This window comes from Rhinolophus sinicus, linkage group LG14 (genome assembly GCF_036562045.2).
Source record: "Rhinolophus sinicus isolate RSC01 linkage group LG14, ASM3656204v1, whole genome shotgun sequence".
NCBI lineage: Eukaryota > Metazoa > Chordata > Mammalia > Chiroptera > Rhinolophidae > Rhinolophus > Rhinolophus sinicus.
Genome location: NC_133763.1, coordinates 43157884 through 43179859, shown reverse-complemented (window position 1 = coordinate 43179859; position 21976 = coordinate 43157884). Strand labels below are relative to the sequence as shown.

The window sequence follows — 21976 nt, the reverse complement described above, 5'->3', positions numbered from 1 at the left end:
ATAATCCATTATTGGTGTTTTAGTCAGCTTGTTCTATCAGTTACTAAAAGAGGTAAGTCAGAATCTGTCACTCTGGTGGTAAATTTGTCATTTTTGTTGTTGCTATTCAGTCACTTTTTACTTCATGTAGTTTAAAGCTATCTTATTAGGTAGATTTTAGATGTTTATATTCTCCCGGGCAATGGAAATATTGACGATTATGTAGTGACCCTATTTATTTGAGTAATATTTTTGCCCAATATTAATATAGCTATACCAGCTTTCTTGTAATTAGGACGTTGCCATTCTTTAAGTTTCAACCTCTCTTTGTCCCATGTTCTGAACGTTTATATTATAAACAGGAAATAAGTGGGTTTTTAAAAATCTTTTTAAAAAAGTCCTTCCATATTTGACTTCTAACACAAAAGATTTGGTCTGTTTATTGTAAGTACTGTTATATTTAGATTCATTTCTACTATTTTAATTTGGACTTTCTGTTTTTGTTTCATTATTCCCACTCCTGTCGTGCTTTCTTTTGGATTGAGCTCTCCCCTTCCCCCACCCAATTCCATTTTTCCCCCTTTAGTAGATTTTATTTTCTTACAGTGGCTACTCTAGAAATTTTAATGTGCATAATTTACTTCATATATACTAATTCTAATTAATATATTTATTTCCCTTCTAACAATATATATATTTATTTATATATAAAATAATATTTATTTATAATATATAAATAAATCCCTTCTAACTATATATATTTATTTATATATAAAATAATATATTTATTTTCCTTCTAACAAGGAAGCTTAGAGTACTACTTATTACTCAGATCAACCTCCCCAACTCAAATGCTATTACTGTTTATATTTGTTTATTTTTATCCCGCAAATTAGTAATTTTTATAAAATCATTTTTTAGATATACCTATTTGTCAGACTATTGGCACATCGTTCCTTGTAGCATCTTAAACCTTTTTTCTGACATAATTTACTTCTCAAAGTATGTATTTTAGAAGCTCATTTAGTGCTAGTAAAGTTCAAGTTTTTAATTATCTGGAATTATTTTTATTTTCACCTTATTTCTGTAAGATTTTTTAATTAAGGTATCCATTTTTAGGTAGAATTATTTTTCATCTCAGTCTTTGGAAGACATTATACTTCACTCTTCTGGCTTCCATTGTGGTGTTGAGAAACCAGTTGTCAGTCTAAATATCATTCCTATGAAGGTTTATTTTTTTGCTTTGACTGATGTTAACATTTTCTCTTTGTTAATTTGTGGTTTTACTCCAATGTGTCTAGATATGTTTTTCTTTTATTATGGATTCATTGTGATTCCTTAAATTTAACATTTGTGTCTCATCAGTTCTGAAAAAATTATCAACCATTATCATTTTTTCAAGTTTAAGTGAATTGTAGTAAAATATACATAACAACCATGTTAACTATTTTTGAGTATATGATTCAGCAGCATTAAGTACACTGACATTATTCTGCAGCCATCACCATCATTCAACTCCAGAACCTTTTTTATCTTCTAAAACTGAAATTTGGTATCCATCCCATTAAACACTAGTTCTCTCTTTCCTTAGCCCCTGGCAACCACATTCTACTTTGTCTCTATTAATTTGACTGTATTCTTATTTAATATTCTGTAAAACTAATGCCTATATTTAAAGTCTTGGCAGGTGATGTTTTACCCCCTGCATGTTGTTCTGTCTCTCACTTAGGGAATTTTGTCTCATTTATTTTTGTGCCCATTTTTGATTGTGAGCTAACATTCTTTGGAAGCTGGTTGGAATTCTTAGAGGCCTGAGTAGAGAAAATGTGTTTGTTTTTCCTACAGAGTTGATACTACTACCAATCTGGAACCACTTCGACTACATTTTTTATTTTTATTTTTTTTAACATGAAGGAAATCTGAATTAAGGCCCCAAACTTACTTGAAATCTCATATGTGGTTAGAAATCCACAAAGATTTTTAGACCTTGTCCCAAATGCTATGACTGATGAATTGTTTTTCATTATATTCCTTTGAGGGGTGTATGTGTGTTTCTTTTAACTATTCACTGAGCGTATAATCCTTTGATCCAATTCCCAGATAAATGTTTGGGTCTCTGATCTTCCTCTTGAACTTACGTGAACTTGAGATTTACTGTGCTGCCTCCAAGTGGCCATTACAACAAACGCTCTAGATTACTGTGGATCCACAAATGCTCTAGAACAGCCCTCAGGTCTGGCATTCACCCTGCTCTTTAGGTTTGGGTTTTACCTTTGACCTTTGAATACTTTCTTTATTTTCTTCCCTAACAGAAGATATTGTTAAATTTTACCTGGTGGTTTTGAGAGATTTTTAGTAACAAGGTTTTTTCAGTTATGAGAGTCTCTGTAATACTACACACCTCCATGGGTTCTCACAGCGCTAGATTCTGTGATGTTTCCTTTCTAACTTGAGTTTTGATGTCTGTTCTATGCGCGTCATTTTAATTCTCCCAACAAGTCTGTGAGATGGGTATTATCATTATTCCTATTTTAAAGATGAAGAAACTGAAACATAGAAATTTAAGTAATAAGCCTAAGGTCACACAGCCAATGCGTAGTAGGTATTTGAATCCGGAAACCCTGGCTTCAGTGCTTATGCTCTTAACCACTCCAATCAATCATGTTCAGTTTCTGCTTTGTGCCCACACTTTTCCTTCTTGCTTCCAGTCAGAATGAGGAGGCAATGCATACCCATATGGCACCATTAGAAAACAATATGAGATAATGTGTGCTCCAATTTTACATTATGTGTACAGGCTCTTAATTTCTATAGATGCTTACAGCAGGGTGGTCAATGGGAAGTCTTCTGCCAGTTTGGACTTGAAATAGCTCTTAAGAAATAGATTTAAATTAAGTAAGACAAAAGGAAAAGGGGAAGAAATTCCAAAGCAGGGGAGATATAACCCCAATGTCAGAAGTAGAAATGAGCATGATATATGTTTGAAAATCCTGGCCCATGAAGCAGAGAAGGTTTTCTTTAGGAAGAAATGGGCAATTCAGCTGGATAGATATGGAGGAGCCTGAAAGCCAAATAAAGATATTTAGATGTAATAGGCAGAAATTAGGTTTAAGGAAGATACATTTGCAACAGGATGGAAGTTATCAAAACCTGTGAAGGGTCTGACATTTTACCCTACCTGCAAGCAAAAAAGTTAGCCTTTTGCACAGATGCTGGTGGATATTACACAAAACTGCTGCTTTGTTATTCGCGGCACAGCAGGCAGCATGAGTTTCAGTTTCACATCTATTCTCCTTGCTCCTCCGGTCCCAGAGGTGATGCTGAGTGAACGCTATATAGCCGTGGTTTTGTGTCACAGCGGAGGAAACTCACGCCTAAGAAACTCAAATCCTTTATAATGGCTGCAATAATACCTGCCTGACTTGTGCCTGGAGGAAGTATTATCTTCATTATACTAGGCAATACACAAACCTGTTGTCTGCTGGAGAGGAAGAGAGTCCGAAAATAAGGCCATCTATGCCTCTGCTTGCAAGAGGGGAAGCAACGTGAGAAACCCATGAAAAATAATTTCCCCAAATTATAATCTGAAAAATAGCAAACTGAGTATGAAGCGTTTGGGACATTTCATGTAAGCTCCACGAGAACAGGGATCTTACCTGTTGCTATGGACTGAATGTTTGTGTCCCCCACCAAATTCATATGTTGAAGCCCCAGTGTGATGGTATTTGGAGGTGGGGACTTTGGGAGGTAATTAAGTCATGAGGGAGAAACCCTCGTGAATGGAATTAATGCCCTTCTACCAAAAGACACCAGAAAGATGATCTCTCTCTCTCTGCCACATAGGACACAGCAAGAAGGCAGCCAACTATAAATCAGGAAGAGGGCTCTCAGTGGTCACTCGATGTGCTGGCACCTTGATCTTGGACTTCCCAGACTCCAGAACTGTGAGAAATAAATGTTTGTTGTTTAAGCCGCCCAGTCTATGGTAATTTGTTACAGCAACCCAAGCTGACTAACACACCTGCCGTCAGTCTTGTTCACTATAATACTCCTACAGATAAGTATATAATAGGCCTTCAATAAATACTTGCTAAATGCATTTAGTGCCTAACAATATTTTAGTGTTTATTGTGTACCAGGCTCAGTATTAATCATTTGACAAGTATTAACTCATTTAATCCTCGTAACAATAGGCACTTTATTATCCCATTCTACAGATGGTAAACCTGAGGCAAAGAGAGTTTTTCATTAACTTGCTCTAGATCACACATCTAAGTGGTGGAGCTGGAATTCAAACACCAACATATGATTCCAGCCTCTTTTCTGCTAACTTTTAATAGTATGATAAACTGCCTCTCAATGCCTGCCTAGTGGTGGTATTTATTGAGATTTTGAAGGAGCAGTTGGATGGCTTTGGTGATTTACTAGATATAGGGGATTTGAAAAAAAAGGGATGAGTTTGGATCTTAGTGAAAATGGTAGGCTGAGGTTCTTCAAAATTCTACCCCTCCACAGAAACAACTAAAAATCCGGCAAGAACTGTCATAATCAATTCTTTTCGAAACTCTAGGAACTAGTCATGTTTTTTGCAGCAATGCAGGAAGCATCTATTCCAGGAAAACAGCTGAATCTTGGTAAGAATAGCAAGCCTGTGACATTTAAATTTACCCCAGTCCCATCTCCATCTCTCCAGCACAGTGGTAACCTTAAAGATAACAGCCTGCATTCTAGTACCAGTATCACAGGGGACAGAATGAATGTCATTTGAAAATATTGGTCTTTGGTTGATCTTTCTGGTGACTTCCTAGATAACCAGCTCAAAAGGCATTTTATCTCATTTACGTCAGAATTTGCCCAGCCCGAAAGTCACTACCCATGGTCATTTGTCGAAAACCTTTACTACAGGCAAACGTTTTAGCCTTTGTTGCTAAGGCAATGTATAACAGTTGGGACAAACAATAGAGTAATCAAATACCTTTGGAGGAAAGGCTGGGGAATGACCTGCTTTAAGGAAATAAGGGTATTGATGAGCTCTGACATATTTCTGGGAATCCAGAAGGCCCAAGGCTGCCCACATGCTCAAGGAAAATGAGAGAAGGTCCTAAGCTCTGACCTCTTATTGACCCACATGAGCAGGAAGTGAGAGCCAAGGCAGAGTTGTAAATTTCCTGGCTGAATGTTGAAGGCATGCCTTAATACATATACAGAATCCCTCTGCAAAGACTGGGAGATTCTTGTTGTTGTTGTTCCCGGTTTTTAAGGAAATCCCTGTACATTCATTAGCTGAGCACTGTTAACAGAACAGAGATTTCAGTGTTCACACATGACAAAGAATACAATCTTTACAAAATTAGTTCAAGAGAAGTCACTTAAACAACAGCCACAGTAAGCAGCAACAAAGTCTGTAGGGGGAGAAAAAAATCTAATTTCAGTGTTTCCAAATTATGATATTCAAAATGTCCAGTTTTCAATAAAGAAAATATGAGGCATGCACAGAAACAGGAAAGTATGGCCCATTCACAGGGAAAAAAACAACAAAACAATCAACAGAAAGCGTTCCTGAGGAAGCCCAGATATTAGACTTTTCTAGACAAAGGCAATATTATGAACAGTTGTATGCCAACAAATTAGACAAATTTCCAGAAACACACAAACTATCAAAACTGACTCAAGAAGATACAAAAAATCTGACTAGACCTATAAAAAGTAGAGATGGTAATAAAAATAACAAAAACCAAAAAAACTTTCAACAAAGAAAAACCCAGGACCAGATGGCTTCACTGGAGAATTCTACCAAATGCTCAAAAAAGTAATACCAATCCTACACAAACACTTTGAAAAAATAGAGAGCAGTGAACACTTTCTAATTCATTCTATGAGGACAGTAGTACCCTGGTATCAAAACCAGACAGAGGCTTCAGAAGAAAAGAAAACTACAGATCAACAGCCTTTATGAATAATGATGTAGAAATCCTCAACAAAATACAAGTACACTGAACCCAGCAGCATATAAAAAAGATTATACATCATGATCAAATGAGACTTATCCAATAAATGAAAAATGGGTTCATTTCTTGTATGGTATACAATCAATATAATGTACTTTATTTATGATTATCTTAATAGACACAAAAAGCATTTGACAAAGTCCAACTCTTTCATGATAAAAGCACTCAACTAAACCAGAAATTGAAGGAAAATTCCTCAATCTGATAAAAGGTATCTACAAAAAACCCACAGCTGACATCATACTTAGTGGTGAAAGACTGAAATATTTCCTCCTAAAATCAGAAACAAGACAAAAATGGCCACTTGCACCACTTCTACTCAATACTATTGGAAGTTCTAGCCAGGTGAATTAGGCAAGAGAAGAACTAAAAGGCATCAGTTTGGAAAGGAAGACGTAAAACTATCTTTTTTACAGATCATATGATCTGTGTACAATTTAAATATAGAAAGCCTGAAAGAATGCACACACACACACACATACACACACACAATTAGCACTAGTAAATGAGTTCAGCAAAGTTGAAAGTTACGAGATCAATATATAAAAATCAGTTGTATTTCTACACACTACAATGAACAGTCCAAAAATAAAACTAAGCAAATAATTTCATTTTTAATACCATAAAAAAAGAATATAATACATAGGAATAAATTATTGTTTAGAAGGCATCATTCCACTTCAAACCCATTAGGATGGCTATTACCATAAAAGAAAACCAAAAATGAACAAAATAACAAGTGTTGGTAAGGATGTAGAAAAACTGGATCCCATGTCCACTGCTGGTGGGAACGTAAAATGGTACAGCTGCCATGGAAAACAATATGGCGGTTCCTCAAAAAATTAAACATACAATTACCATATGACCCAGCAATCCCATGACTCGATATATACCCCCAAGGAATTGAAAGTAGGGACTCAGACAGATATTTATACATCTCTGTTCATAGCACCTTTATTCATAGAAGCTAAAATGTGGAAGCGAATCAAGTGTCCATCAACAGATAAATAAATGGATAAACAAAATGTGACATATATATGCGACGGAATACTTTTCAGTTTTTAAAAGGAAGGAGATTCTGATACATGCTACAATGTGGATGAACTTTGAAGACAATAAGTTAAATAAGCCCGTCACAAAGAGGCAAATATTTTATGATTTTTTTTTAATGCCTATAGCATTTTTAAATTTTTTTATTTTTGGGGAAGGTGAACAGGACTTTTATTGGGGAACAGTGTGTACTTCCAGGGCTTTTTTCCAAGTCAAGTTGTTGTCCTTTCAATCTTAGTCGTGGAGGGTGCAGCTCAGCTCCAGGTCCAGTTGCCGTTGTCAGTTGCAGGGGACACAGACCACCATCCCTTGGGGGAACCGGCAACCTTGCGGTTGAGAGCCCACTGGCCCATGTGGGAATCGAACCGGCAGCCTTTGGCGTTAGGAGCACGGAGCTCCAACCACCTGAGCCACCGGCCAGCCCCTATGATTCTTTTATATGAGGTACATAGAGTTGTCAAGTTCATGGACACAGAAAGTAGAATGGAGGTCGCCAGGGGCTGGGGAAGAACAGAACGGGGAGTTATTGTTTAGTGGATATACAGTGTCAGTTTTAGAAGATGAAGAGTTCTGGAGATGGATGATGGTGATGGTTGTACAACAGTGTGAATAATAAAATGTGCTATATCTTTGTAGCGGAATATTATTCAGCCATAAAAGGGAATGAAGTACTGACACATGCTACAACGTGGATGAACCCTGACAACATTATGCTAAGTGAAAGAATTCAGACACAAAAGGCGACATACTCTATTGTTGCATTTATAGAAATGTCCAGAATAGTCAGATCCATGGAGACAGAATGTAGATTGGTCATTGCCAGGGAAGGGGGGAGAGGAAGGAATTGAGAAATGTGGGGTTTCTTTTTAGGGAGATAGAAATGTTCTGGGAATAGATAGTGGTGATGGCTGCACAGCATTGTGAATATACTGAAAATTACTAAATTGTACACTTTAAAATTGGTCAAATGATAAATTTTACATTATATGGATTTGGTATCAATTTTTTAAGAAAGAAATGAATAAAAAATGAGTGACTCTCCTTCAGGTTTCAAGTCTGTGTACTTAAGAGAATTACATCACTGATGGAGATGAGTAAGTTAGAAAGGGGAGCCTGATTTTGAGGGCAATTGGCAAATTTGACTTGAACACATTGACTACAAATTGAAGACGGTAGGTTTGGTTGGTATTATGACCCCTGATAGATGTCTCGGGAGAGTTCATGGCTTGAAATAAGATTCCGGGTCCTTCAGTATAGAGTATAGTGGAGACTGGGAGAATGAAGCATCTCCTAAGGAAAGGACCTCTTCTTTGCAGATCGTAGCCCATTCTCCCTCTCGGAGGAGGCCCAATGCTTGAAAATAAGCAAAACCCCACCCCCTTCAAAAATGCCCAACCTGGGCTGGCAAGATGAATGATAATGCAGGAATAGGGGTAATTCTATTTTTATTGGAAGTTTTCCAATCTGTGCTAGCACTTCTTACCCGCTCCTTCTAAAAGCAGAGCCCAGCCTTTCAATGAGGAAAATCCATTTTTCATTTCTTCAGAGCACTGAGACACCAAGAAATGATTGTGTTAACATTTTGGTGAACTCTCTCCATTGGGAGTTTTAAGCAGAAGAACGATGTTATCAAATTATGTTTCTAAGGGATCATTCTGGTTGCTGTGTGGAGAATGGATTGGGAGAATGGATTCAGGGAAACCAGACTGAAACCAGTTTTTCGCTTTTGGTAGTGAATTTCCTTGGAAATGAAATTCTTCAGTTTTTTTCTTAGAAAATCAAGTTCTCTATATATAAAAGTTCTCTCTCTCTCTCTCTCTCTCTCTCTATATATATATATATATATATATATATATAATATTGCTATATATAGAGAGAGAGTGCACACAGAATTACATTAGTTTTTTTTCTTCATCAGTAAAAATACCCATAAAAAAACTATATTTAATAGTTGGGTTACCAAAGAACTCATACCTCTACTTTGTGTGTGTGCGTGTGTGCGTGTGTGTGTGTGTTTAACAGAAAGACTTTCTTTAGAAATGTCCCAGATATTACAACCCAGAGGAGGACTCTACAAATAGACTCTTGATTTCAGTGTTACATTGCATTCTACATTATGGTTTTTATGTTTCTTTTTATCAGGAGAAAACTATGTTTGTGAAGGAGTAGACACACCCAACTACCCAGTAACGTGGCATTTCAGCAGGGCTGGTTGCAGTTCTTCTAGAACGAATCCCAAGAACTCAACAGAAATCCCCACGGAATACTTTGGTAAGATATTGTGGGAGTCAAAACTATTGTACGTATGCAGATGTGGTTAGCTCTTCTGTATAGGTGCTCAGAGAATCTTCTTAGATAATTAGGAATCGTGTCCAGCACCAAATTCTGTCAGGCGGGGTTCCATCAAAGAAGCAAAACCACTAGAGATGTGAGCGTACACGACTGGGAGATGTGGTTGAACAGTCTCTGTAAGGGTGAGGTATTTGTGCCGGCTGCTGGAGTGTGAAGCTTGCAGGGCAGGCAGTCAGGAAGGGAAGCTGGGTGCAAAGCAGGGGAGAGAAGCAGAAATGAGCTGGCACCCTGCGCCTCCAGCTGGAACCCACGAAGATGAACTGGAACCTGTGCTGGTTTCTCATCACCTCCAACTTCCACAGGGGGAATTGGCACACTTTGTCCTGGAGCCAGATACTCACCTGGCCCAGGAGTCAGAAAAGCTGAAGGAAGATCCAGGAGTGGGTAGAGCAGCTGCAGGGCTGCTGCCAGCAGATAGGAGACAGCATACGTGAGCTCCATCAATGCCTCTTGCTCCTGGTGTACTGTTTTAACCATTTTTTAAAAATATCTTTTTGTTTTTATTGGGGAAGGGGAACAGAACTTTATTGGGGAACAGTGTGTATTTCTAGAACTTTTTTCCAAGTCAAGTTGTTGTTCTTTCAATCGTAGTTGTGGAGGGCGCAGCTCAGCTCCAGGTTCAGTTGCTGTTGTTAGTTGCAGGGGGCGCAGCCCACCCTCCCTTGCAGGAGTCAAGGAGTCGAACCAGCAACCTTGTGGTTCCCACTGGCCCATGTGAGAATTGGCAACCTTCAGCGTTAGGAGCACAGAGCTCCAACCGCCTGAGCCACCGGGCCGGCCCCCTATTTTAACCATTTTTAAATGTACAGTTCAGTAGCATTAAGTACATTTATGTTGTGAAACTGTTACCACCACCCAGAATTTTCTTCATTTTCCCAAACCGAAACTCTGTACCCATTGAACACTAACTCTCTATTCCTCCTCTCCCCTCAACCCCTGGCAACCACCATTCTACCTTTTGTCTATGAATTTGACTACTGACTACTCTAAGGACCTCATATAAGTGGAGCCATAGAGTATTTGTCCTTCTGTGACTGGCTTATTTCACTCAGCATAATGTCCTCCAAGGTTCATCCATGTTGTGGCATGTGTCAGAATTTCCTTCCTTTTTAAGGCTGAATAATATTCCATCGCACGCACATACCACATTTTGCTTATCCATTTTTCTGTTCATGGACATTTGGGCTGCTTCCATCTTCTGTGAGTAATGCTGTTGTGAACAGGGGTTGCAAATATCTGTTCGTCTCTGCTATTAATTCTTTTGGGTGTACCCATGTTCTATCTTCTATAGATTTACTCTCCTTGTCTCATCTCTGGCCCCACCTTCCACCTTGTTCTTCTTTGATAACTTAACGAATGCCTAACTAACTACTTGTACGTCTTATTATGGCCCCTTCCATTTGTACTGCTGTGCCTTTGCTTCTACTGCTCCCTCTGCCAAGAACACCCTTCCCACTTTTGGGGGAGTGACTCTTCCTAATTCTTCCTTTAGGAATTAGGTTACATGCCATCTTCTCCAAGAAGCTTTTCCCAAATCCCCATGTTGGGTTATGATCCTCTCTTCTGAGTTCCAATGGTCCCCCGTTTACGCTGTTTGGTTAAAACATTATATCATATTATATTGCTGGTGCCTATAAGGTCTTCAGAAATTGGAGACAAGATCTTCTTTAGCTTAACTTCCAGCAGCTAAACACAATTTTTGGCACATAGATGACATTTGTTAAAATTAGCTTAACAAAACTGAAAGGAATGTCGTGTCTCTGAGGCAAGTGCCTGCTGCTAAGGGTGGGCCATCACTGCCAACGGCAAAGAGAAGTTCAAGTGGGAGAAATCCTCTCGTATTGGTCCTTAGGATCAGGCTCATTGGGGGAATAGACGAAATCCCGCGGAGGAATGGAAGTATCAGATGACTTCTAGATCGTAGACTGGGAAAATTCCCCTGTTGCCAGGCCACTACTCAGGGCATCTATTTGAAAAAGTATATAAAGTTCAGGTCATTCCAAAGGCCATTAGGCAACAATCCAGTTTCTCTGTGGTATCGTCGTCCTTGCTTGGAGAAATGTCAGAGGTCCTGGGAACCTTTTTATTCTTCAGTGCGTTTAGATGGAGACACGTTGTATGCAACCTTAGTTCTTTTATTCTTGAAAACGTTTCTCCAAATGCACTCTGAAGAGTGTCGCTGTTGCAATGATTTTGTAGACAGTATGGTTCTAAACCCAAAGGAGACTGAGTGGTTCCTGGGACTTCAAAGATGAACAAATGCATTTAGGACAAAATACGTAATAGTACGTGCCCACTACACAGGGCCAGATGCCAGGAGCAGGTGAATTCAGCAGCCACAACAGAAGAGAGACTTCCTCCTCGGGAACCGCCTCCTCACACTCTGCTCAGAGCCAACTAGTCACACACAGACACAAGGCGTGTCTGAACAATGAACTTGATAATGGAAAGACCTCACAATTTCTGTAGACACGTGAATCATGAACTTCCCAGTTCAAATCCTCCTCCTGTCCTCAAGAAAACTTGCAAGTAGGGAGTCGCTTTGGTACAACGTGGTTTTCTGCACAGTATCTTGTCCATAAAAATGTCCACTGAAAGTGGGGGAGTTGATGGGTCACTAGCTAACATCCTTCCAGCATACTTACCAAATGTACTTGATCAATGTTTGATATGAGATTGAATTCCGGAAGAACAAATTGTGTTTTTCAGTAAAATTGGTGTTGTTTTCTGCATATCACAGTACAGTATTTTTAATGGCTGGTATCACTCATGATATCATCCCGATGCGCTCAATTTTCTGACGGAACTCTTCTTCTAAAAACTGTGAAAATGCCATTGAACTGACGAACAACAAAACATATGGGTTTAAAGTCTAAATTGCTTAGGTTTTTAAGGAAAGTATTTAAAGAAAATAGTAAGAGGGTCATTCTGGTAGTAAGAACACGGAGGAAGAAAGCCTCTTGAATAAATGAATGGTAATGAAAAGTGGTCCAAAGAAAAGATCCCATTTACTTTAATCTTGGTTATCGTGGCCCGCCCGTGTCTCATGTTGCTACTTATACTGTTTTAATTTTCCCTAAAATTTATGGATTGCGGATTAAATATGTCTCTCTTAGGCTTGATAAAGTAGGGTTGTTTCCCTCAGAAACGTAATATTATTATTCCTGAGCATTTACGACTGAGTTTAGACTACCTTCTTTCTAATCCTTTAAAATCACGTGTCGAAAAGGGAGGGTTCCCTTGAAAAGGGAAACTGTCTGGTGTCCTAAGACAGCTTGCGCTTGGGACAACTTTCAAAGTGCTGCTTGAATTTTCAGCCTCTTTGGCCTTGGCTACCCTGACAGGGAAGTTTCCCCTTTAAACCGCAATGTTCTTATGAACGTATGTTGTGCATCAGAGTCGTTATTTACAACCCTGCCTGCATCTCTGGGTGAGGAGCTGCGATGCCAGACTACCTTCAGGTGCTCAGCAAGTCTTCACTGAGCGGACACAGCGCTGTGCTAAGGGCTATTTATTCATTCTGTGCAGGATATTTATTGAGCATCTACACTCTGCTGGACATTGGGATACAAAATAAAAAGGATGAGCCCTGATTTCAAAGAGCTCAGAGTCCAGGTGAGAAGCCAGTTGAAATAAATAGCTGTCTGAGTAGATCGTACTAGAAGGGAGGGCCTCGGGAGGTCTAAAGGGAAACAATGGGGTATTGGGGAAGAGGAACTTTGCCAAGAGGAGGTGATACTTGACCTCAAGTCTTGAAGGATGAGTGAAATTTTGCCAGTTGAAGAAGAGTGAGGTGAGAATAGTGGGGAAATAGGTTTGGGTAGGGAAGGTGGTTGAAGGAAAACTTGAAAATCAGGGGCAAGAATTTGGACCTGAATTGGTGGTTGACAGGAGGCAAGCACCCGTAGGCTGAGGAGCAGAAGGAAAATATGTCCCATCAATTGTTCAAGGAAATTTCGTCAGACATGACATGTTGGGGACAGGTTGGCCTGGAGGCAGCCAGTCAAACACCACCAATTGGAAGGTGAGAAAGCCTGGGATTGGGGTGATGACAGAAGGGGAAGAGAAAGGGAAGTATCCCAGTGGAAAGGGACAGCGCTTGGCACATGGTTAGGAGAGAATAATGGAATATTTAAATGGATAATTGACAGTGAACATGAAACACTGACTGTGATTCTAAGGGTTGACAGGGATAAGGAACAGGAGAGATGAAGTGGATTCAAAGAAAAAGAAATTAACTACTCCCTATAAACTCCTACAGGGTCAAGTTTTGTTTCCTCCCGCTGAGTACAGGATTTAGTATATAGCAATTTATTTGTAAATGTTAATGGGAAGTTAAGAGTGCAAGTAAATAGGGGAAAAGAAGGTATGGCTTTCAGCCTCTCTGTTGCCCTAAGATGGCTTGTCCTGGAGATACCTCTCAAAGTGCCGCTCGGGATGTTAGACTCTTTGGCCTCAGTTTCCTCATCCAAAAAATGGGGGAGTTGATTGGTGACTAACATCCTACCAGCATTGATAAGCAATGACTTTGTTCTTTTTTGCTGATATTGGTGTTCTTTCTGCCTAAAAAACAACTTAAAAGATGAATCCCAACTCTTCAAGCCCATCCCTTCCCTCTGAAGTAAGCAGAGAACACTTAATGTCTGAGGTACAGGGAGAATCTAAAGGACTTATGAGCTGAAGGGCTATTTCTCACTGTTTGAAGGATCCTGTTGCCAAAAATGGAAGTGGTGTTTGGAGCGTTGTTTTTGCCATGTCCCCTGGACTTAAATGGAACTAAATTCTCTTGCAAAGATGAAGAGGAGAGGAGAGGAGGGGCTGCCTTGGCCGGGAGCTGGCTGCTAATCTATGCAGTGGAGGTCCAAGTTCAAATACGCTTGCAGGAAAGCTTCTGTTCACTTTTTCCTTTGTACACAATGAAACTGTTGTGCATCTAGAAGCGGGGAGAAGGCAACTGGATTTCTAGAGCTCAAAGGCCAGCATCTTTTTTATTCCTTTTTGAATCTCCTCTTTTGGAGACACACCCTATAGGACACACTGGTCTGGAGAGCAAAATACTAGTCAGCCATGGTTGTCAAGTCGAGCAAACAAGAAACGCATCCTGAGCAGGAGTTATCAGCCCTCATTAGCACATAGTCTCAGTGAATCACTCAGCAATACTTGAATGATGACTTCCCCTAAAATAAGGAGCGTGACACACTGTACCCTCATCTTAACATTTGTTCTGCCTATGATGACCATTTTAGGTGGGTCCATTCCTGGACTGCTGGGTCCTTTTGCTGTGTTAGTTGAGTTTTGTAAACTACCCCGTAGAGGAATGTGTTGAATAAATGCCCATCTGATTTCAAAAGTCCGGAGGGACTTCTGTGCCTACTACTTATAAATCTAATCAGATGGTCCCGAACATGGCTCCGACCCTCTCTTTGAGAAAAATTTCCAAAATGATAAATTATTTTTTCTGCTAAACCTCTGTGTGATCATTTGTCTGTGATTTCTCTTTGCACGGATGAAGCTTAAGGAGTTGGTGCAAAAGGAAACTGGGATTTAGAGGGATGGGGGTAGGTGGCTGTACTTACATACAATGCTAATAATAGTTGATATTTATTCAGTGCTTACTCTGTACCAGGCACTGGTAAAGATTCTTTACAAATTTAATTCAGTTAATCCTCAAAGTGACTCTATAAAATAGACATTAGTGTCTTCATCACTTTAGAGCTGAGGAAACTGTGGCGTGGAGAGGATAAATCATGAAGCTGACAGGTAGCTGGGCCAGGCTCCCAAATGTGGTACTCTCTACTAATTTCCTGGGAACAGGCTGTTCCCCTAACTTTCATGCCCCTGGGTTTCCTGAGAGCTTTGTTGGGTTTCAGTTCTGGATACAGTTCTTGACTATTCGCTGTCTTCATACTGTGGTTCCCACACGTAGGATGAACAGAGAGTGATGGATAAGTAAACAGGGGTGGAGAGTAAGGGAGGAAGTTATGCTATCAAGTACACACACACACACACACACACACACACACACACACACACACACGCCGGCCCATTTATTTATTTTATACTCATGTGCTCTCAGAGGCTCCTTTCCTGCCAGGTTATACATAGTCCTTCCCTGAGGGATCAGCCCTTTCCACTCCAGGTCATGGGAAGGGGCAGGAAGGAGATGACTTCCTTTCCAAGGGCTGGCCGGAAAACCAAGTTTGGAGAGGGCCCCTTATAAGAATCGATTGATACGAATAGCAGCTGTAAAGGCCAACCGTCTGTGGCTGAGACGGCACAGTCACCAGCTCTCAGGACATAGAAGGAAATCACTTCCAGCCTTCAGGAGCGCAGCAGTGACAAGAGAGCAAACGCCAATTCTGATGTGTCGGTCCCCACATGCGCCCACAATCCAGGGCCCCAAGACTGTCATCTTAGGACATATGCTGTGACATGCTGTCATGTCCTCTATAGTTTCCTGCAGCCTGATTTAAAAACAACTCCAACTTTTACAGCCGTACAATCGAATGCTCTGTAGACATTACAATGAATAGGTTGAATTACTATTGAAAGATGCTCATGGCATATTTATCAGGTGAAATTAGCTCACAGAACTGTATGCACGGTAAGATCCCACTGTGTAACAAAGAGAAAAAATACCCGCATAATAACAATCATAAAAATGCACAATAATATCTGTACAGTGCTTATTATATACCTGGCATAATTCTAAGTGCTTTACGTTTGTTAATGTAATCCTCAAAACAATCCTGTGAAATGGGTAATAATATTATCTCAGTTTTATATGAAGAGATTAAAGTACAGAGAAGTGAAGTAACTTGCTCAAAGTCAGTCAACCGGGTGGCAAAGTCAGAATTCAAACCCAGGAATCCTGGCTCCTGAATGTCTATTGTTAACCTATTAACCATGCTATGCTGTACTAGAAATGCCATATGAGCAGAGAACAATTCCAGACAAATACACAGCAACCTGTTACCAATGGTTAGCGAAGAGGTGTGGAAATGGCAGGCGGGATGCAGGATGAGGGAGATAATTTAATTTTTATAATACATACTTTTGTACTTTCTGGCATTATTCTCAAACTACCTTATTATTTGTTTACAGTTTTAATTCTTTAGGGGCTGCAGACAGTCACTGAACCTATGGTAGCCTAGTCAAAGCAAGAGATTAAACAGATGTTGTTTCCAGGAGGAGAGTGAGAAGTGGGTTGGGTATATGCGTAGAAAGGGAAGAGTAGGCTATGACTTGAGAAAAGGGAGACATGAGGCACTTACGGTAGTCAAAAATCACAGAGACGGGAAGTGTAAAATCAGCAACCAGGAGGGATGGGGGGTTATTGTTTAACAGGTATAGAGTTTCAGTTTTGCAAGATGAACAGTTACAGAGATGGATGGCGGTGCTGGTTGCACAACAATGTGAATGTACTTAAGACCATTGAACGCTGCACTTAAAATGGTTAAGATGGTAAATTTTGTGTTAGGTATATTTTACTACCACAACAACAACAACAACAAAACTGAAGAGAAACAGGAGAGGAGAGGGAGAATAGACTGAGGAGCCCGTAGAGGCAGCAAAGAAGGGAAAGGAGTTGCCATCGGAGCATCAAACTGTGGTGAGGAACTTGGATCTCTAACGCCATCAGCTTTAATGACCCACACTTAAATATGAAGTCTCCGTGGAGGGAGAAACTTGGGTTCTCCACGGACAGAAATGAAGTGTTTTGCACACTTTGTAAGCTAACCCAGGCATGTCCTTTTGGGGGATGGTCAGAGGGTCCCAGGAAGAATTTCAATCATAACACACTTGTCTCCATCCTGAGACCAGGGCTTCTGGTTTGGAGGAAAGGTTGCTGTTTGAAAGCAGAAGTGGGCTCCCTGGCTCTGACAAATGTAAATACAGATCGATCCTCCCCTCTACAGAGCAGTCTGGATAAACAGGGCCACCCACTACCAACCACGCTAGCATGCCAGGGCAGGGATCAGGTTTCACCTTGCTGGCCTGGTTACAGGCCTCTGTGAGGTGGCCCCGTTCCAGCAGATGCCAGTAGCTGCTTTGCCAGGTCTGCTATCAGCTCATCTACCTTTCACCCTTGAACTAGAGCCAACATCTCTGGAGGAAGGACCGTGCCACTGCCTTTCACGTCAGGGCCTTCCTAGGCTGCACTTCCTAGAGGTCAGGCCGTGCTCAGTCCTGAGTGGCTGAGTGGCTCCCGGGGTCTCATGTGCGTGGGGGGCCCTGCCATAAGAAAGGCTGAGTCTCTGGAAAAGCACCTCCAAGAATAGCCCTCTTCCCTTGGGCTATTTCTGACAATTATGATTTTTTTGGAGTACAAATGAGATTTTCTTAGTTTTTCCCTAGGCTTGGATGGACTTAACTTCAAAGCACGGCATGTTTTCATTTTGACAAGTGTGAAGAGGTACCACCTTGCCATCCCCTTCCTGTGGTCACTGTTTCATCCCCATAATAGCAATTATCATTATATTTGCTGAGTGAGTATTATGGAATCACACTTGAATATTTCTCACAATAAAATGTTGTGCAATAGGGAATATTATCACCATTTTATAAACGGATGAAAGTGGCAATCAGACAAAAGTTATCCAGAGCCACTCATTTGTGGCAGAGATGGGATTTGAACCCAGGCCCGTTCAACTCCAAAGATGGTAAACATATACATTAAATGTGTACATTATATATTATGCTAGATTGGCCTTTAAAATGCAAATAGGAACTATTTGCTAATCAAATAGTTCCCTAATACACAACTTTACATAGACAATAAAGACATTTAAATTGTTAAAGGTTTTACTTACCTTACTTAGTTCAGTCACCAATTCAGATGGAGATTGCAGCCAAGAAATCAAGAGAAGGCTGAGACTTGGAAGGGCTGCAACGGAAGAATTAGGAAAGACCATCAAGAGCAAAGATGTGTCAACAGAAACCAAGGCTAAGAATATTCACACCCTCACGTTCCCAATTACTGTGCATGGATGTGAAAGTTGGATAGTGAAGGAGGCTGATAGGAAAATAAAAATGATTTATTTGACAGTCTTTGGAGGAGAGCACCCCTGAGAGCCTGGACCACCAGATAAATGAACAAGTGGGTCCCGGAGCAAATTAAGCCTGAGGCAAAAGTGACACAGCTGAAGCTGTCCTACTTTGGGCACATCATGAAGGTAAGGTTCTTTGGAAAAGACAATAATACTGGAAAAAATAGAAGACATAAGGAAAAGAGGAAGATCAACTACGAGATGGACTGACTCCATAAGAGAAGCCACGGTCGTGAGTCTACAGGAGCTGAGCAGGGCTGCTGAGGACAGGGCATTGTGGACGTCACTCATTCATAGGGTCACCAGGAGTCAGAGCTGACTCAACAGCGTGTACACACAGTGCCCTAATAAACAGGTGGCCAGAGCTGCAGCATAAACACAAATTCATACCTTGTCAGACCCAAAGTCTCATATTCTCGCCTATCTTCCCAGGTATGACTTGCATTCCAATATCCCTGATATAAATTCTGTTAGGAATAAAAAGGAATTTCCTCTGTCTGATATAAGGCATCTATGAAAAACCTACAACAAACATCATCCTGAAAGACTGAAGGCTTTCTCCTAACAGTTGTACCTGCAGTCCAGGTAACACGGTAGCCTGCCTGGGCCCAAATCCTGGCTCTACCATTTTCTATGCATGTATTCTTGGGCAAGTCACTTAACCTCAGTCTACTTATCTGTAAAATCCCCTAAGATCAGAAACAAGGCAAGGATGGCCACTTTCACTGCTTCTGTTGAGCATTGTATTGAAGGTTCTAGCTAGTAGAATGAGGGGGAAAAAAAGAAGAAAAAGAAACAAAAGACATTCTGATTGAAAAAGAAGAAGTAAAATTGACTTTATTTGCAGATGATATGATTGTCTATGTAGAAAATGTTATATAAATTTGTTTGTTTGTTTTTTCAGATTATTAACTTTCTCTTTTTGTTGTTTACTTAAAAAAAACAAAACACTTTATTGGGGAATATTGGGGAACAGTGTGTCTCTCCAGGGCCCATCAGCTCCAACTCACTGTCCTTCAATCTAGTTGTGGAGGGCACAGCTCAGCTCCAAGTCCAGTTGCCGTTTTCAATCTTTAGTTGGGTGGGGGGCAGTCCACCATCCCCTATGGGAATTGAACCATCAACCTTGTTGTTAAGAGCTCACGCTCTAACCAACTGAGCCACCCAGCCATCTTATATACGTTTAATATCCAAAAATTAATTCTATTTTTTATTCTGGTAATGAACAATTACAAATTAAAACTTAAAAACAGTATCATTTGCTGTAGCCATAGCAACGAATAATACTTAAGGATTAATTTAGCAAAAGATACATAAAATCTAAACTCTGAAAACTATAAAACATTGCTGAAAAAAATTAAAGAAGGCCTAATAAAATGGAAAGATGTACTGTGTTCATAGATTGCAAGATTCTGTGTTGTTGAGGTGACGATTCTCTCCACACTGATCTATCAGTTTAACACAATCCCAATCACATCCCCAGAGGATTTTTTGAAAAAAATTGAGAAGTTGATTTAAAAATGTGTATGAAAATTCAAAAGACCTAGAACAGCCAAAACAATTTTGAAAAAGAAGAGCAATGTTGCAGTACTAACACTACTTGATTTCAAGACTGACCACGAAACCACAGCAATCAAGATGGTTACGGTATAGGTCTAAAGATAGACAAATAGATTGATGAGACAGAATACAGAGTCCAGAAATAGATCCACATATTTATGGTCAATTGGTTTTTAAGAAACATACCATGGCCACTGCATGGGGAAAGGATAATTTTTTCAAGAAATGGTATGGTGGGGGCAGCCGGATGGCTCAGTTGTTTAGAGCGTGGGCTCTCAACAACAAGGTTACCAGTTCAATTCCCACATGGGATGGTGGGCTGTGCCCCCTGCAACTGAAGATTGAAAATGGCAACTGGACTTGGAGCTGTGCTGTGCTCTCCACAACTAGATTGAAGGACAATGACTTGGAGCTGATGGGCCCTGGAGAAACACACTGTTCCCCGATATTCCCCAATAAAATTTATAAAATAAAAGAAAAAGAAAAAGAAATGGATGGCAACAATTGGATAGCCATACGTAATAAAATGAACCTCAACCCTTACCTCACACCATGTACAAAAATTAACTCGAAATGGATCATAGACTTGAATATAAGACTAAAACAGTAACATTTCTGGGAAAAAACACAGGACCAAGTCTTAGTGACCTTGGCCTTGGCAAAGATTTCTTAAATATGACAAAAAAGCACAAGCTATGCAATCAAAAATAAGTAAACTGGATATGCAAGCAAAAATAAATAAAATGAAATCTTTTGTTTTTCAAAGGCACTGTCAAGAAAATGGACAAGTCAGCCACAGACTGGGAGAAAATATTTGCAGAACATATACCTGAAAAAAGAATTTGTAGCTAAAATATATAAAGAACTCTAACAGCGCCGTAAGAATATGAGTAATTCAATTTAAAAATGGGCAAAAGATTTAACAGTTGCTCCACAAAGAAGATATACAAATGTCAATATGCATATGCAAAGGTGCTCAAGGTCATTGGTCACCTGGAATATACAAATTTAAGCAATGAGATACCACCACACAACCATTAGAATGGCTAAAGTGAAAGCAACTGACCATTCCAAACATTGGCAAGGATCCATGTAGAGGCACCGGAACTCTCATTCGTTACCAGTGGGAATGTTAAATGGCACAATCATTTTACAATATGGTCTGGCAGTTTCTGAAGACGCTAAATACGCATCTACCGTATGATTTCGTCATTCCATAACCAGGTCTTTACCCAAGAAACTTATGTCCACATAAAGACTGGCACGTTGGATCTTTGGGGCACTTTTATTTGCAGTAGTCCTAAACTGGAAACAAACTAGGTGTTTCGTCAACAGATGAATGTATAAGTAAATTGTGAAAGATCCACGCAGTGGAATTGTACTCAGCAATAACAATTAAAGAACTAGTGATGCAGCAACAACATAGATGAATCTCATAATAATGATGCCGATTGAAAGAAGCCAGATAAAAAAGAGTGCATACTTTCTGTATGACCCCATTTATATAATTTTCTAGAAAGTACAAATGATAGTGACAGAGAGCAGATCAGTAGTTAGTAGGTGGGAATAGGGAGGGGTGGAAGGAAGGATTAAAAAGGGGCAGGAGGTACAGAATTGTACACCTGAAATCTATGTAATTTTACTAACAACTGTCACCCCAATAAATTAAAAATAAATAAAAAACAAAAAAAGAAAAAAAAAGAAAAAAAACACACAAAAAAAGGGGGCAGGAGGAAACTTTAGGGAGCAATAGATGTGTTATCTTGTAGGGTAGATGTTGAGGAAAAATTGTCTTCATTGGTTGATGTGAGCTTTTGGCTATCAGCTTTTATCTGTTCCATTCTAGCATCTTTGGGAACTTGTATGCAGCTTGCTGCTTGCAGTATCAGAAGACTTCCTAACTTCCAACAACTACAACAACAACAACAACAAAAACAACAACAACTACACGCCAACAACAACATTCTTGAGAACTAG

At 39.8% G+C, this 21976-nt stretch overlaps 1 long non-coding RNA gene across 1 annotated transcript in view; it reads right to left on the bottom strand.

The window, feature by feature from the left end:
- LOC141568542 (uncharacterized) overlaps positions 1 to 18263 on the bottom strand; it is a 57014-nt gene extending 38751 nt beyond the window's left edge. The window contains exon 1 of the long non-coding RNA XR_012491685.1: positions 18203 to 18263. This is a non-coding gene — a long non-coding RNA (uncharacterized LOC141568542). The remainder of the gene's footprint in view (positions 1 to 18202) is intronic.
- Positions 18264 to 21976: the final 3713 nt, after the last annotated feature.